The sequence below is a fragment of the Dermacentor albipictus genome, chromosome 5 (genome assembly GCF_038994185.2).
Source record: "Dermacentor albipictus isolate Rhodes 1998 colony chromosome 5, USDA_Dalb.pri_finalv2, whole genome shotgun sequence".
NCBI classification, from domain to species: domain Eukaryota; kingdom Metazoa; phylum Arthropoda; class Arachnida; order Ixodida; family Ixodidae; genus Dermacentor; species Dermacentor albipictus.
In genome coordinates this window covers 145,443,000-145,462,278 of record NC_091825.1, presented here as the reverse complement: position 1 = coordinate 145,462,278, position 19,279 = coordinate 145,443,000, and positions in this window count along the sequence as shown.

Below are 19,279 nucleotides of genomic sequence, written 5' to 3'. Positions count from 1 at the left end.
AAAAGTAAATACAATATTTGGCAGCAATAAGGCACTTAACAAACCTCTTCAGCTTAAGATTAATGGGACCTTAGTCAGCGGTAAAGAAGTAGCCAATATTTTTAACGATTACTTTGTAGATACGGATCACCCTCCCATCGCGAATGCTATCACATGCCATCAGAAAGAATCGTGCAAAGATAGTGTTCTCAAACAGCGTATCTGAGTGTGAGGTGTTGTCTCTAATTTCAGGTTTGAAAAATAGTACTACCTGTGACTATTATAGCATGCAGGCCCGTCCAATAAAATTTGTTGCAGATCTTATTGGGGCACCAATCACACACATTTTCAATCTATGCTTTTCCAGTGACACTTTTCCAGTGCAGCTACACATCGCCGAGGTGGGAGTTCGTCACAAAAAAAGGTGATCGGAATAACTTCAACAATTACAGACCTGAATCCATCTTGCCTGTGCTTTCAAATGTTTTAGAAAAAGCTTTACTTCCTCGCTTGTCGTCTTTCACAGACAAACATAACCTAACAACGAACGCACAATTTGGGATTAGGCAGTACCGGTCAACAGAACTCGCCCTCCTCACACAGAGAGACTATATATTGCAGAACATTCAACGTAAAAATTTAATATTAGGCATTTTTTGTTGATTTCACCAAAGCATTTGATTCTTTGAACCACAGTCTACCTTTGTGCAAGTTTCAATTCTATGGCATACGTGGCTTAGCGCACAACATTATTCTGTCATATTTGAGCAATCATAGACAGTTTGTAGCAATTCATCACCTTTCTTCCGTGAAAACCATTTCTTACGGAGTACCCCAAGGCGGTATTTTAGGATCATACCTTTTTAATTTGTTCGTTAATGACATCACACAGATTGTTCAGAATATAAAGCTTCTAATATATGCGGATGATACAAGTTTGTTTGTTCCGGTTGGTAATCCTGGGGCACTATTCCTCCGAGGAAATGAAATTATCTCAAAACTAGCGCTCTGGGCCCCAATTGTAATGGAATAACTACATATGTGAAGGAAACCAAGGCAATTGTATTTAGATCAAAGGGCAAGCAACCACCTGCAGATCTTTCACTCGTATTAAATGACAACCCAATAGACATAGTCAACCGATTCAAATCTCTAGGCGTGATATTCACTGAACATATGATTTGGGACATGCAGACCGATTATACAATAACAAGACTGTCACGAGTAACACGTTCGTTTTATCGTAATAGGGACGTACTACCCACGAACATTAGTATGTTACTATGTCACTCAGTTTTTCTTTCTAACATACAACACCGCTTTCTTGTTAGGGGTAGTACAACGTCGACTAATATAGGAAAACTCGCGCGTGCCCAAAACAAGAAGACTAGAGTTATATGTAGTGTACCGTGTTGAAGAAGTAAAACGAAGGACACCGACCAACATAGAAGTGCTAAAAAATGAAACAAATCTAAAAGACGTTTCGGCTTCGCTACTGAAGCCTTGTTCACAAGGCTGTGAACAAGGCTTCCGTAGCGAAGCCGAAACGTTTTTTAGATTTGTTTCATTTTTTAGCACTTCTATGTTGGTCGGTGTCCTTCGTTTCACTTCTTCAATGCTTCATCCCGACCAGATGGGCTTCCGTCGAACCCTCGATTTCAGTGTACCGTGTTACACTGCGGTGTCTCCTTTAATAAAACAAAATGGTTTAATCCCTACGGACAACCTTTACTGACAGCGCCATCTTCTGAAGAACAACTTCTGCGGGATGCGCACGACCTGACGCTCGCTCGCGATATAATAATTATTTCATGTCGCATCCTCCGAAATACTCGCACAGATGCCACCACTTTCGGAGTCCGCGTGGAGCGCGACTCCTTGCCGAAACTGGCCAAGCGTCAACGCTGGCCGATAGCCGAGACGGTTTAGCGCGTCTGGCTTTCGAGAGCACATTGCCTCGCTGACTCGACCCAGTTGATTGCACGACGCGTTCGACTTCGTTCTTGGAAGGGCGGCGTCAACAACCATGCTCGAGACGCCACAGAACTGGCAGAAAGGCCTGCCCGTCCGATGTGTCACGGGCACAGACGAACCTGTCGGCGCAGCGCGCTTACTCTAGATGCGAAGACATCTAGAGCACATCTCGTCAAGTGATCCGGACGGCCTCCGTTCAGAGTTGTACGATCCTCACCACAACTCTATCCTCTTTTACAGCACGTAGCCTGGCCTGGATTCTGTGTTGCAAATGATGGAGTCGAAGGAAAGTCCTGACGCCACTTTTGAATAGAATGGCTGACACCACCGCCGCCGCCGCCCAGGGCCGATGGTAGACAATGCTGTTTTTTTTTTAATGTGCGTGAGCCGCTTGTTTAGATGCTGTACGTTATCTTTCTGCCGACGTTTGTAGACGCAACAATGTCTAAACAATGAAACAGCTGAGTACAATGCGCTCGTCTGCGCACTTAGAGATACCTATCAGACTGTGCGCTTTAGATAAAACCTGTTAAGTAGATTCTTCCATTCTTCCTATGCCTTCCATTTCTATCGTTCTCTCCCCTCTTTCGTGAACAGTAGGCAGGCGCTGTGCCTCTTCCAGTGGCAGCTGACACCCTGCTTCTTCCCTTATTCCCCTCTGTGTCGATTGTGAATATGTTTTCTAATATACTACTACTACTACTACTACTACTACTACTACTACTACTACTACTACTACTACTACACCTACTACTACTACTACTACTACTACTACTACTACTACTACTACTACTACTACTACTACTACTACTACTACTACTACTACTACTACTAATAATAATAATAATAATAATAATTCAACTATATAAACACAGGTATCGCGCTGGTCCCGGGTTCGAATCCCGGACCAGGACGAATGTTTCTTCAACTTCAATTTCTTCAATTGCTACGATTGGGCGGATTTCTCATTTTCCCTTTATTAACAGGTATTATGGAATGATTTAGAATTTCATTAAGCAAAACAGAGGTGCGCTGACTGGCACTTTTTATGGCTTAGAGGGCCACGCTATATAAGCCGGCTTGTTCGGCTAGACTTCTCTGCAGCGCAAGCGCGATTAGGGTGGCGGTCGCGAGCAAAGTTTTCGTTTCCTTCGCCTCACGGTGAAGGTGGAGCTCGACCTCAGTAAGGGGTCTCACGACGACACGACGATGACGACAACGACTTGAGAATGACCCCGTGCGTCGTCGTCAGCGTAACGTACGTAAAAGACGGATGGACGGACATAACAGGCCCAGCTTCGAGGTGTTAAACGACCCCACTCCAGGATCCGGCATTGCAAACTAGCAAACGCCGGCGTAGTGGGTCACGCGCCGACGACTGTGTCTGCAAAGCACCCAGCGGCTGCAATGCCTCAGCAACAGTAGGCATTTCAAACGGAAGCCCACGCGCCCTTTCTATCGAAGGAGCCGCGCCTCCTGCCCAAAAAATTGAGGTCACACGCATTAAAAGGCCCCTCACCAGGTATGGCAACTTTGAACTGACAAGCGCTATGCATACAATGCGCGCTAACGATCGTGCCTGCTAAGTATTACACCGCTATACGCGCCGCGAAAAGAGCTGAAATTTCAAACCGAACGCCCTTCTCGCGGGAGCTGCGCTCCCAGCGGGTAGTCGACGTCAATGGCACGAGTGCGCTGACGTAGTTCGCAGTGCTGTGACGTCACTAACGGTGACACGTGAATCTGACAATTGTGCAAGCCAATAGCTGTGATTTGTTTGATATGTCGCTTCAATAGACGAATTAAAAGTTTAGAGAAATAATAAAACCTACAAACCAATGTCTGCGTGTCTTCGTTTTACTGCGTACCGTAGCAAGCCAGATGCACTTCCGTTTCGTTTGCTTGTTTCCATTTCGTGCAGTCGCACGCGAAGAGAACGAAACTATAAACTTGGATTATTTTGAGTGCCAAGTCATGTGAACTCATACATGAGCGAAATGGCTGACAGTTTCCCGAAAGCGGCCCTCAATGGCCTTGTACTATTATCACTTTCTACACCTGCTTACCCAACTACTGCTAGATTCAGGAGATATGCAATCGCTCAAGATTTTATAAACCCAGCTATAGCAAAATTTTCAGAATATCGACACCTCCTATTCCCTTGGCACGAAAATTCCTTTTCGCACCAGAAAAACTGAAGTAATTTTTACCCACTTACCTTGTCCAATACCAGTATTAAACTTTTATCTTCACAGGGCTGGTCTGGCACCCTCCCCTCTGGTGCCCAATATGTGCAGAAGATGAGACCACAGATCACTTTTTTCTTTTCCTGCCGCCGTTTTTCTTCTTTAAGGAAAAACATTTTATAACCAACGTTCAGGCAACTTGGTTTAAATTTTTCTGCTCTTAATATTCTTTCTCTAGGAGCCTCCTCTCTTGGAAACAACCGCAGGGATGTTTGCTGAGCCACAGAGAAATTCATTGTTGTTTCAAAACGATTCTATTAAGTTCTTCAAAACATTACTTTTTTATCAACTTCCACCTGGCAATTTTACCAATTTTTGTATTAACAGAATTTTCCTAATACCATCCAAATCTTGGCCGATCCCCCGCAGAAGGTCAGCGCCATCGAAGAAGGATATATATCCAACCCTATCCTATTCTACCAAGTTTCAGCGCGTGATCATGCTGTGTGATCCGCTTGTGTTCGTGTAGCACTGACTTGTACCGCTGTTCAGGTGTTCTCGTGCACAACGTGCAAGATCACGCGTTGCGCGAAAATAAGCAGACGCAAGAGCTCCCGCGCGAGACCATCACCAGAACTGCGCCGCGCAGAAAAAAAAAAATAAAGAAAGAAAGAAAAGAAAAGTGAGAAAAAGAAAAGGCGAGGCCCATGGCGTATGTCTCACGCGATCCACCAGCTCCGGTATTGAAGAACGCATGAAAGGAACTTCGCCTGTGGACGCTAGACGGGGGCAAGTGGAGAGAGTGTCTGTTCATCGCGAAATAAGGCAAGGCGTGCAGACACGGACACAAGAGAACCAGACGACACAAACGCCGACAGACGACACAAACGGCGCTTGTGTTGTCTGGTTCTCTTGTGTCCGTGTCTGCACGATGAATTCCGCCAACGAGCTCAACTTTCTGAGGTTCTAAGAGGGTGTCTACGCTGGCGGTGACGCTCGTCTCCTGAAATAATGGGTTCGTGGCACTTGAAATATTTCTGTCTCGGCTATTAATGAACCAATTTGAAAATAAATTCTTGCGGTAAAATTCTTCTAAGAGAACTTCCAGCGAACTTCCAGCGTATAACCAAAATTTGCTACGTGGCCTGGTGACGGGCTCCTTAAAGCCTTCACGTCAGACGCATTGCCTGCAATGTCACTGATTTTATATAGCACGTGACTTAAGTAAGTCGTTTATTGCAGGACGCCAATTGCCACCACTGAAAGTGGGCCACGCAGGAAGAAAGGAGAAAGAAAAGAAAGAGAGAAATGAAGAAAGCGGTGGGGCTCGTGGCGTAAGCGTGGCGAAGTCCATCAGTTTCGGTATGGGAGAACGCAGGAAGATACAGTAGCTTGAAGTGACGCTAGTCGAGCCAAAGGGAGAGAGTATCTATGCTCGTAGTGAAGCTCGCCTGCTGGCAGCATGGCGATACGATATTTCAGCTTCTCCTGTCTCCTCTAATAATGGCGTGATTGGGAAAGTCTTAGCGCTAAGAAGCTCCCTAGACGGCACTTAAAGACTTCCAGTTCATAATGAAAATTGCCGATGCTTGATGCGATGGTTTAACTCGTCACCTCAAAAGAGGAGTACGAGTTTACAACTTTGTATTTCCCCTAATAAAAGCAATTATGGCTATTCCATGGGGCATATTTATTTATTAAGACAGATAAAGACGGAAAACACTAATGCATTGTTTGTTCTTCTGACTTACACAATTTTAGTGCGTACTTTAGCATCGCGGCTGGATCGTGGCTGGATCGCGCGCTGGATTTGGTTGTTGCGTCATATTTCTCGCAGAAAAATAAAGCTATTCGCCATGTAAGTACGCCGCGGAGAGGAACATTAGGAATCGCTATATGCACAGCTTAGGAACTCGGCTTTAAGGCACTTTGACGTGCGCACCGCATTTTTCAATCAAGACGAAAAAATCTAACGATAGTATTTCTAAACGCGACAACACCAGTAACCATCTGCTCACGCGGTGGTTAAGCGTTTCTTTTTTCTTAATACACGGAAAATCAATGTCGAGAGTAATGTACTATCGTGAGCAATACGAGCGGGAACACGAGGACGCGTGGCAAATAGCCTCGAAATCGAGTTCGTGCAATACGCGGATGGCGCTGTTCCGCAAACTGTTTGCACTCCCCTCTCGCTAGTGTTGCTAGGAAACATCAGCTGATTGCGTTTCACCGGCGGGTAGCGATGATAAGGCGGTTATAGCACGCAGAGCGGGCAATGTGTGGCTTGTAGTTCTGCGCAAAATGCCCCCCTCTCTCTCTTTCTCTCTATGACGCACATGGAACGTCTGGCAGTGATACCAGCTTGATACTATAGCGCCTGTAATAGCGTTCATGCGCAGGAAAAAGCGCTATTGTGTTTTCATACCTATTTTGCTGAATCCTGTTTCTCGTGAACAGAAAGAAGTTGCACGTAGCAGTCGGTCGAAAAGTTTTTGTTGCGCGCTTGTGACATGGTAACAAACTTTGAATGCACATAAAGAAAGCACCCCATTACGTCAGCGTTAGCTTGCCCTTTTATTGCGCGTTTGGTGGGCTAATAACGGGTCATGGCTCCACCGGATTAAATGACGGCCTCCATTCTTTCTGGCAGAGACCCGCAGAGAGCCTCGACGAAGGCTGTGTCACCTTGAAAACGTTCCCACTCTTCCTGTATAGCTCCGCACAGTTCATCAGCGGTCGCCAAGTCCTAGGAGAGCGTGGAAAGATTAGCCTTCATACGTGACCAAACATGCTCTGTTATGTTCGTGTCCGCACCCTTCGCGCACCACTAAAGGCGTATTGCTCCTCGTTCATCCAAAATACTTGTCCCGACCTTTGCTGTATGCACAGTAGACAAAGTCCTGTTGGAATAGATAGTACCCATCCGGGTGTGGATCATTCAATGCACATGGGATCATCTCGTGCTCGAGCAATGTGCAATACGCAGCACTCGTAAATCTCCCAGATATTCTTGTAAGGGAACTTAGGCCGTCATGCAAAATAGCCGCCCACACACTTTCAACGTCATGGCAGTTAGAAGGAATAAAACCTAAAAAAACAAAGACTATAGGAAATAATTATACATTCATTATCGGGTTTTGCAATGTAGCTATACGCTATGATCGTGCTTAATTAAGCGTGTGAGGTGATTACGGTGACTGCGTGTATTTGGAAGGAAGGCGTATTCTCCATTTTCACCTTGACTCTTTATGGACGAGAGTTGCCTACAGGCAACATATCAGTTTTGTTATTTCCTCGCTGAGCTTCGGCATTGAGCACGAAGCTTGGCTGAATGCATTCGACCAACGCTGAACGACAGGCCGCCAACGTCGTTTGTTGGTTGAGAGCAGGAACACAGGACGAGCAAGAAGACGCTTGGCACGCGACTCGGCTTTCTTTTACTGAAAGCACGGTCAGATGAAACGGACCGATGATGCAAGGTCTTCGGCTGCAGTGCCACCACTACCACTCACGGGATGTAAAGATATTGAAACGTGTACCTGCGGGTCACGTATGATGAGAGCTGTCCGCGCACATTCGGAACGAAGACATGGGTCGCTTGAGGTGCAGCCCGCTTACAGTTTTCTGCCTGGTGTTTCGCCGCTTGTTTGCAAAATATAGCATAATATATGTTTATGTACGCGCGCGCGCACGCACGCACGCACACACACACACACACACACACACACACACACAAACACACACACACACACGCACGCACGCACGCACGCACGCACGCACGCACACACACGCACGCACGCGCACACACACACACACACACACACCCACGTGCGCGCACACACACACACACACGCACGCACACACACACACACACGCACGCACGCACATATGCATGCGAAATGTGTTTCTTGCACATGTAGGCTGCAAATAAAAAAATGTTTCGGGCATTTATGTGGCTCGCATGGCTAACTTTCTTTAACTCTCATTAAAGCATTTCCCTCTTTTTTTTCTGTCTCTCTACCACTAGTTGCGCTGTCGCAGGAATTCCAAATTTAGAATTTTAGGAGCGGCGGTAGTGAATCTCGCGGTGCACCACGTTGTTTCGGAGCGGGCAAATCGACCTAAAGAAAAAAAAAAGGTTTGAGGATCTTAGGTTTCCAACTAAATTCAACGCGATCTCCGAGGAAAGTCTTCACATTACCAAACAAACTCTGCCGAGTGTCGACACCGTGCTCTGGAGACACTTTGCTTCAGCCAAGGTCACGTTCGCGCGACACGCGTGACTGCAGAACAAAGGATTCCAAGATTCACTCGACGCCATTGTATGGGACCGACCGGACACGCATTGCATGGTGAAGATATCCTCGCCTCTCGACGGCGTTAGTCCCTATGCAGGTGCTTAGCTCACACGTGTCATCAGTATTTATCACAGAGCTCGGCGAATAAACGAGATTGCGAAATGGAACCGCGTGGACATGTACGCGGCTCGTATTCGATTCGAGTATTCAATGTAATCGGAATTTTACCAGTACTAGTTTATTGCCGAAGGTAACTATAGTAACAACTGTTTTCGAGCCTTCCGGCAGAAAATTACGCGGTTATTTCTTTCGCAAAAATAAGGCAGCAGTCAATGTTGAATAATATTCGCGAAGGCGCGATGCCTTCTGCACTATTCGTTTCGACGTCCGTGCGAAAATCCAATAGCACTTGAGCTCCTCTAGCTGTTATCGAAGAGACGCAAAAATAAAAGAGAATTATTTCAGCTGTATTAGCAAATTATTTTTCTGCAATACCAGGAAAAGCCACTCTTATCGCGAGAGGAAGCTAGAAAGAAAATATGCAAAAGACGAAAGCCCAGTGGCGACGCCGTCTTGAAATCGCCGCACGAGCTCGCCATGATGTCACTGATTTTGACAGCGTCCGCTCAGGCCTGGTTAAACTTCTTATTGGTAAAGATCTACTGTTTCACGTCCTAAAAAAGGGGGAGTCAGAGAACGAACTTCTCTAGCTTCAAGAACATTTATTGGGGCCACGACTGCTGAAATGCGAAAAAAGAAAAAGAAAATACATTGAAATCCGTGACGTCAAACTGACATACCGAAACCATAGTTCCGGCCTGAACTAGACAAAAAAAATGCACAGTCGTACCTCACATGGGCTCCTGCTTTTCTCGCTATTTTGTGTGGAACATTGCCTGGAAACACAGCGAATTTGGGAACCTCGGATTCCAGAAGTTGCAAGGCATCGTTTGACACCAGCCACGACGCAGTGAGTAGACCTTTACTCGAATAATCGAACCCTGAACATTCTGTGACCGTGCGCTCCAAGATAACTCTAACGCCGGGGCACCCGTGGCACGAGCGGGAGACCAGCGGCTCGCGCCTGCAGGCCCGCGGTGCACGAGCACGGCGCTCTCGCAGTAGGAGTGAATCACGCAGAACCAGCAACTGAGGCGAAGCGCGCCCGCTTTTCTGGAAACAGATGGCGAACGCTTTACAAGAGCCGACAACGGCGCGAATGGAGGTGACTGGGGCTAACTCCGACACCATACCACAGTGGACATACGACGCGAACAGCGGCAAAACGACGGGTAAAGCCCACATCGAGTGGCTACAAGTTTCTCGTAAAGGCAGATCAGCAAAAGAAGACAATAAATCTGCCGAGGAAAGAGCCATAGAAGTCCTGAAACCAGACGCCAAACCTCAAGCACAAGCTCTGCCGCAGCGTCAACGCATTCTGAGGATGCGACCCTTCCCTACTGATGACTTCAAAATCGTCTTCCGCCCTCAAGCAGGACTTGACCTCTCGAAGCACACACTCATCGCAGTGACACATGCCATCGGAAGATCCAGCGGTTTGGTCCAGCAAGACTTTCACGATAATGTCCGTGTACAAGTGCAGAAACTAGAGAATGTGATCATCGCGAGCACGGCAAGTACGGAACGAGCTTCCAAACTGCAGCACATCAACACCATACAACTCGGCGGAACCGTCTATCAAGTAAATCCCCACATTCGACACCCAGACGATGTGTGCCGCGGAGTGATATACGGCCTCGAACCGGGTACAAGTCCCGCGGAGATAGCTGCCGGCCTTCGAGTGGACTCAAGATACACGGTTCTCGGCGCGCGCATGCTAGGATCTTCAACAGCCGCGGTTATCACCTTCGACGGACAGCACGTCCCTTATTACGTAACGTACCAGAGCGGTGACTACAGATGCAAGCCCTACCGAAAATCCGTCCAATACTGCAGAACCTGCGGCGCCATCGGACACCGACAGGATATATGCCCTCAGCCGAGAGCCAACTTCTGCTACACATGCGGGCGCGATGGAGTCACGGAAGAACACGATTGTCACCCGAAGTGCAAGATTTGCGGCGGAGACCACGAAACGGCAGGCAAGGAATGTAAGAAGAAGCTCCGTAACAACCCGCCTCCCTACCAAGTAAGAAGACAGCAGATTGACAACGCTCGCGCCCGAGAGAATCACTGGAGCTCGAGCACCGAAGACTTCCCCGCGCTGGTTACCACCTCGGACAGCTCACGGGGGCCCTCGCCTCGACAAAGACCTGGCCGGAGCCGCTCTCGCTCTATCCTAAGATCGGGCTCTACATCCCGCTCTCGGTCATGGTCTCGCTCCGTTAGGCGAATCACTTACGTCGCCGCGGCGAACGGAAGCAGCGCCTCGAATTCCTCACGCAACCCGAGCAGTTCGGGCGAGTCAGCGACGATACGGACTCTCGAACATAAAGTACAGAATCTACAGACGACGATACGACAGCAACCGGTAGCCGAGTGCAACACGCCAGAACTCGAGGACAAAGTAGCGAAGAGAGTAGAAGAAAGCGTACTAAAACAGGTAGAAGCTAGAATAATGAAGCGGGTAGACGAACGGCTGCAAGCACATGAAGCGAAGATTCTTGACCTTGTTGAACGACGCCTTCAAATCTTCGAGGAAACCCTCACTACAAAACTTCTCGCATCAGCAGAGAGAACCATACAGACAGTGGTAACTAAAATCATGGAAAAGGTAGAGCCACTAACCCGTACGGTCACCACACTCGACGCCAAACTGGATGGCTTCATGGCACAACAACACAACTTCATGACATATGCTTACAAGAATTTCGTGACTCATGAACATCTGGCGGAGCAGTTAGGAACCAAACGCAAAGGACGAAAGACAGCACGAGTGGAATCCGCAGAGGATTCTAGCTCGGCAACACCAAACCACCTACTCCAGGTGGAGGACAACTACCAACATGGCGGCTCCCCAACGTAGACATACCGAGCAGCTTCCCACCCTCCGCATTTGGCACTGGAATTGCAGATCCTATAGACCCCGCTCAGCCAACCTGCAAGAATATCTCAAAGCAAACAATCCGGACATGATCGCACTACAGGAAACCAACACCATGAAAATAAAGCTCCTTGGCTACAACACTATGGCACAGACTGCCCGCACCGCAATTCTTGTCAAGAAGACACTAACCGCACAGCCTCACGAAATTGAAGACACTGAAATCGAACACACCATAGTGGAGGTGTTGCCGACTCGCAAGAATCAACAGAGCCTATACCTGGCCAATCTCTACAGCCCGCCGCGGGAGCAGCTACTCCACTATGACCGCTTCGTCCGGGACCTTCGCAAGAGCGTAAACGGCAACCGGCTGGTTGTAGTAGGGGACTTTAACGCCCCACACGCGGCCTGGGGCTACCCCAATACCACCAAGAAAGGGGCACGGGTTCACGACGCCGCACAGCAGCACGGTCTTACGTTATGGAATGACCTGCTCCAACCCACCCGAGTGGGCAACAGCGTGTCCCGGGACACCAATCCTGATCTCACGTTCACTCGAGACGTGCGAAAGGCCACGTGGACCCGACTCCCGGACACGCTAGGGAGCGATCACCACATAATTCAAATCGAGGTTGAACAATCCCACCGCGCGCCCAAGACAGGAAAGGCACGACTCACTGACTGGAACGCGTATAGGAATGAGCTTGACAACGATTCGGACATCAAAGACATTGAAGCATGGCTGAACGGTATCGTAGGGGCGGCTGACGGCCACACCAGGACGATTCAACTAGACGAGGACAACCCGGCGGTCGATAACCACCTACTGCACTTATGGGAGGCTCGGCGATCGCTCCTCAAACGATGGCGACGCCAAAAGCTCAACCGCAAGCTCCAGCGCCGAATTGCCCTATTAAGCATGCAGGCACAGGAGTACGCTGAACAGCTTGCGAGCCATAACTGGCGATCCTTCTGCGACCAACTTCAAGGGACCCTCAGCACAAAGAAGACTTGGCATATACTTCGAGCCCTGGTCGACGACACCCACACCAAAACCCAACAAAGACATACAATTCACCGACTAATCCACAACTATGGCGGCACAGAGGATCAGCTACTCCAAGAACTTCAGACGAAGCTACACGGCTCAGCTAACCCTCAAAACACTGCCACCAACCTTTCCACCCCCACGGAGTACCAAGGAGCGCCGAACGAAGAGCTAGATCGGCCTTTCACACAGGCAGAGTTACAGGCGGCCCTCTCTAGGCTAACACGCAATACGAGCCCGGGCAAAGACAGAGTCACCAACAAGCACCTTCGACAGCTACCTCCTCGGGCGCTGACGGCTCTCCTTCGGTACTATAACGACTGCTGGATAAAGGGCGAGCTACCAACAGCCTGGAAACACTCGGAGGTAACCATGGTACCCAAGCCAAACAAACCCATCTCCATCGCAAATCTCCGCCCCATCTCACTTACATCCTGCGCCGGGAAACTTCTTGAACACATGGTCAACGAGCGGCTCACCACACATCTCGAGGAAAACGATCGCTATCCACACACCATGTTCGGCTTCCGCCAGATGCTCTCCACGCAGGACGTCCTCTTCCAGCTAAAGGAAGATATTCTTGACCATTTGAGCAAACACAGCAAGTCTTCCATTCTAGCTCTAGACGGAAAGGGCGCCTTTGATAACGTGAGCCATGAAGCCATTCTCCGTAACCTAGAAGATATCGGCTGCGGTGCTAAAACATACGCCTACATGCGCGCTTTCCTCACCAACCGTACGGCCACGGTGGGGATTGCCAACCTCCGGAGCAAGGCATTTCACCTACCTAACAGGGGTACGCCACAAGGTTCGGTAGTCTCGCCACTCCTCTTCAACGTGGCCCTCCTCCAACTTCCCCGCCTCCTAGACACCGTCCCAGGGATATTCCATGCTCTATATGCAGATGACATCACACTGTGGACGAGAGGCGCGAGCACGGGCGAACAGGAGGCCCGTCTTCAGGAGGCGGTCAACATCATCGAACGGTACCTCAACACCTGCAGCCTCCACTGTGCCCCAGATAAATCCGAGCTGTTAGTACTCGGGGCACGCACTCGGGGCCGGCCCCCAAGCCACGACGCACCGGACCCGCAAGTCCTTCTTCAGGGAGTCCCGATACCGAAGGTCGACTCACTTCGAATTCTCGGAGTCCATATACACAAGGACGGGTCCGGCTGCGCCACACTCCCTAGGCTACACAACACCGTGGCACGGCTCACTCATCTGATACGACGGGTGGCCAATCGCCGCAATGGCCTCAAAGAACACGACACCTTGCAAATGGTACAAGCCCTCCTTTACAGCCGCATTACATACGGAACTCCTTACCTCAACCTGAAGACAGCCGAGAAACAAAAGCTAAACCTCCTAATACGAAAGGCCACGAAGCTCGCCCTACGACTGCCGACAACCGCCTCCACTGACCGATTGCTTCGCATGGGAGTTCACAACTCCTGGGAAGAACTCGCGGAAGCGCACCTCATCAACCAGATCGAGAGACTGAAGCTAACAACCACAGGCCGAGCAGTCCTCCGACGCACAGGATACGTAACCAACCCAGAACACGATGGCGAATGTAAAGAAAAGGTCACGTCGAAGATCCGAGAATGTCTACAAGTTCTTCAGATACCTCGAAACATGCATCCAGAACACCATCGAGGCAGAAGGCTCGCCAGAGTAAACGCCATCAGACGCAAGCACCATAACAACCCGCAGGCGCGCTACGTGGACACAGCCAAGTATCCGGGCCGAAATGCCTTCGCCATCAGCGTCACAGACCACAAGGGTACGACACTGGCGTTGGCGACCATTCTCGCCAAACGAGCCGACACAGCTGAGGAGGCCGCTATAGCACTCGCCACCCATACAAGCGAGCATGCCATAGTGGTCTTCACCGACTCTCAAACAGTGGCACGTAACTACATGAAGGGCAGGATCTCTACAAAAGCGATCAAGATACTGAAACGTGGCGACACTCCTCCCCCCTACACCTGCATCATGTGGGTTCCGGGACACGAGGGACTCGAGGGGAATGAAGCGGCACACACCGCGGCCCGCGCAAGCGTCCACCGGGCCTCCCCGCACGAGATTCTAGGCTTGTCCGACCCACCCAAATCACCGGAGGAAACGGCAACAATACCGCTAACTTATCAAGCACTACTGCAGCACTATCGCCTTGGACGCAGGGTATACCCTCCACCACATCCAAAACTAACGAGAAATGAAGGCACTGACTACAGGCGACTCCAGAGCAATACCTTTACCCATGGAAGCTTGCTGCATCATTTCCACCCGACGCTATACAGCTACACCTGTCCACACTGCAACGTGCCAGACAGCCTGGCGCACCTCCTACTGCAATGCAAGAAAACCCGAGAAACTATCACAGCGGCACAACTAGTAGCCCCAGCAGACGCAGACCCAAACCTCCTCGCTGAAAGGTGGGAGGCTGCGATCTCCAAGCCTGACCTGGTCGACCAGCGCGAACTCGTCGCCCGGGCCCGGAGGGCGATCCAAGCCAGAGGGTTCCTGGAATAAGGGACCCTCCCACCTCGAGTGACAAGTCACTGATTCAAATAAAAGTTTCGTTCTCTCTCTTTCTTCATTTTCTCTTCCAGTAATCACCTTAGTCCAACAGTATTTACGAATATGTAGGGTTTTGAAAGAATACTTCATCAGCCTAAGCCGCCTCACTATCTCTCTTAATTGCCCCTTTAAGAAGACAGTGCGGAAAATGCCCTTGTTGAGGTGCGGGCTACAAAACGGCATTAATTAACAGACCAACGTGTCGGTGTTTGCGCAAGTTGGCAAGTTATGGTAACAGGTTAACAGCGTAAGCAAAACACAAGCGATCGTCGTTTTCTTTGTGTTTTGCTCGGGCAGTTAACCTTAGAGACCGAAATATTAAGAAAGGGTGGGTATATAATGGGTTTTTACGTGCCAGAACCACGATCTGATTATGAGGCATTATGATTATTACGATTACGATTATTATTACGATTATTATGAGTGGGGGCTCCGGAAATTTGGAACACCTGGGGTTCATTAACGTGCACCTAAATATATAAGTACACGTGTGTCTTTGCATTTTGCCCCCATCGAAATGCGGCCTCCGTGGCCGGGATTCGATCCCGCGACCTTGTGCTTAGCAGCCCGACACCGTAGCCATTAAGCAACCACGGTGGGCTGTACGTATATATAAAAGCAGCGAAGACGAAAACCAACCTAACCCGCTTGCACGGAGCGGTCGCAAGTATACTTGACTACTCCCAGCACGTTCCTGCTACAACAGCGTCGCACGCAAGACCGGACGGAGCAAGCGACGGAGGGCATAGCTGGGGCGCGCAGTCAGTGCCTCAGACATTTCAGTTCTAATGTCTTGTTTGTAGCTGTATACGCCCACTTAAAACGCCGGAAAATAATACTCGTCTCTTATACAATAGCTCCTACATCACCACCGTAACTGTGGTGACGACAAGGTTGGAATCCGCCTTGCTCGTGGAAAGGACATGCGCGGCTCCTCACTGAACGATCTCAGCTGTTCCTCCGTCGTCGATCATCACGTCCGAGTCATCGATTGAAATTATAGTCACCGGGTCACCAAATTTCTTAAGACCGTGTAATTTCTTAAGACTACTTGTAGTTGTTTCCTTTAGGTGCGTCAGGGAAAAAGTAAAATGCGTAATCCAACCGGAGTCGAACGGGTTGAAAACAGTTCTAACGAATGCTGTGTGGCGCAAAATATGGTACACGGTTTGTTCGTGATGGGTCGAATAAAATATCGGCGCACTTCGGCACTTCCTCCTGCTCCGAGCTCGTTCACTGCGACATCAGCATGTTCTCACAGCGGACACGGTCAGCTTGCGCGCAACGCCATCTTCATCCGTTACAGAATAGCCCGTGTGCCGTGGCCCTCGATGTAGATGCACAAACGCCGCCACTCTCAGAGTCCGTGTGCGGCGAAAGACCTCGCGCAAGTTTTTTAAGCCGCCATAACCTGCGCTTTGGCGCTGTGGTTAGCGCGTCCAGCTCAACGGTGCGCTCTGCGAGCTATAGTCTCAGCCGCTTGGCTGACGAACCGCTATCGGAGAAAAAGATCCTGCTGGCCTTAGCCTAAACGCCCTTACCGGCACAAGGTCACAAAAGCTCTATTGCGCTTCCTGAAGGCGACTGGACTGTGCGGGCGTTTGTGTCTGTTGGCGAACATTCAACTGCGAGTGTATTAACACTGACTGCTTCTTTATTATTTTTCTCACATTTCCTTTTTTTTATCCATTTTGCTTTTCCATGATAATGGTAAGCTTCCAGTCAGGAGCTGGCAATACCAAGAGAAGGGAAACGCAATCGAGAACGACAGAGGACTAGGTGGAGCGATGAAATTAGGAATTTCGCGGACCCTAGTTGGAATCGGTTGGCGCAGGACAGGGGTAATTGGAGAGCAGACGCGCCAAACACCGAGAAAGAATGTATATCTTTGTTTTGATAAAAGAATAAAAGGTCAGAATTATGCGTCCGTATGCATTCGTCCTGCAGTGAACATAAGACAGGCTGCCGCTGCTGATGGTGATCATGGTGATGATGATGATCTATCTTGCACCCTTCCCCTCCCTACGTAAAACTCCCATCTGCGCATTGCCGCAAGGACGTCGGTTAGAACCTCAATGTTGGTGAGCAATCTTTTGTTTCTCTTTGCCGTAGGGCGAGGGCGAGGCTGCGGATGTCGCCTGGCACAGGCCGCCGCAGTTTCGAGCTCTCAATTTCTGTCTCATCAAAAATAAAGATTAAGCAGACCCAACGCACGTTTTTGAATCGGCGTAAAGGAAGCTCTCGTGAAGCAGGTTATTAAATGCTGTAAGATTGTCAATCTTGTGCAGCGCGTTTTTCAGCATGGCGATTGCATGCCTGCCCGGCGAATCGGCGAGATGCGGAAAAACCCCCAACGCACGGCCCCCGTGATCCTCGCAACTGCAGATTACACAGACTCGGAGATCGGCCCACTCTTCATCGTGCCATCTCCTTGATAAGCCAAGTCTGCTTTTGCACTATCTGCTTTTGCACCGGCTCGCCGTACAGGGCTAGAAGCAAACAGAGCAGTCCCGCCAAAGCCCAACAAAGAATGTATGTCTTCGCTTTAATAAAAAAAAATGAAGGATCACAATTATGTGCCCGAATGCCTGTATTTGTTCTACTACCGTTATTTTGGTACCGCTTGCTGTTTGACTGCGTAATCACGTGCAGAGCAGAGGTGGCCATGGGCACAGCTGTAGGGGTAGTACACAGATACGGCTACATATAGGCCAATTCGTAACGTGAGGGCTGTCCTGCGTGTTCAGCTATTCGGCCAGGCAGCAACAGCAGCAATGAACAGCCTTCTGCCGGCAGAGAAGCCTCGTGCCGCATCACGCGACCGCAAACTTCGGTCCTCTGGTCGTCCCGCTCACCTGCCGGGCCCGAGCGGCTCTCGCGGCACGCAAGAAGGAGCGCATACGCGAACCACGTCACCTGCATTTCGCATGAGCAGGCCATCTCTCAGTCAGGTGTGTGCCCTGTCCCGTAGTATACCACAACTGTTGCAAAACAATACCCCTACACACATATGCTATACTGCAGTTCTGTAAACTGCAGCTCGTCCAGATGCACAAACTCCTAGAAAAAAAGGAAGTTGCACCATCATTTTTTTCATTTGTTGATAACGAACGTCAGCATAAATTCGGAGGGCGTTATGGATTCAAAACTTGTTGGCATAAAAGAGTTCAGTGCGGTTGCCTCAGTATACATCTAATGCTCAGTGGAATGTCCGTCTGCGAGCTGTGTTTATGAATGACGTGACAGTGCCGGACCCCTTCACGTGGTGCAGCAAAGAGCCCAGCGTGCGTACTACGCTTGCTGCACGGTTCGTGCGTCGCGTCAGCGATTCTGGCGTAACCAGACTCGCATATTGGCGCGCTTGGCGCACATCCGCTGTTTTTGCGTCTTCTGCTATTGTAAGCGCGCGCGCCTGCTGCTTATATAATAACGGTCTTGTTTTCTTTCTTTACACCGAGACCGTGCGCGCGTAAAGCTTAAGCAAGCACTTACGTCGCTGTTATAGTTGGGGTCCCGTGTGACGTGCGACATGGGGTGCGTGACGCAACTTGCGTGTTTTGGCACCGAGGCGAGTTTGTTCTGTATGTGCAAAGGAGCGTCGCCGTAGAGGTTACGAGGGTGAACCGGCGCGCGCATTATTCTGTCAACACCAACTGGAGCCGCAGCACCGTTGTCATAAACAGGGTCTAACCAACATCAGTTAGTTAGACCCTGTTTAGAAGTAACCCCGTTAGAAGTAACGCTGTAGCTAAGCTAGCGGTAATTTTAATAAATACGCGATGCCAGCTACGGAAAATCTGCTTGCAGAGGCGGTACATGCGCTTTGCAGACTCAGTTAAAGATATTAGTGTTACCAAACGCACAGTTAACAAAAACCTTCTTATTTAACTTTTTCGCTGATGGTATATGTTTATATTTGAAACGTCAAGACAGTCGTACTTGAAGACAAGTTCACTTTGTTTGGTTCTCCTGGAGTGTTTCTGTTCTGAGATAGTCATCATCATAGTTGGCACTCAGTCAGCTAATTTCGCGTTCACGGCCACGTATCTCGACGCAATGTAATGGCTCGGGGGAACGTCAACGTGAGGGAAAGGGGAAAAGGTCAGTCGTTGCTTGTCCTCGCCGGACGTTAGCAAGAGCGCAGCTTTTATCAGCTTCGCCCAACTTGCAAACGATATGCCACACGCAGTAAGCTACGTCACAA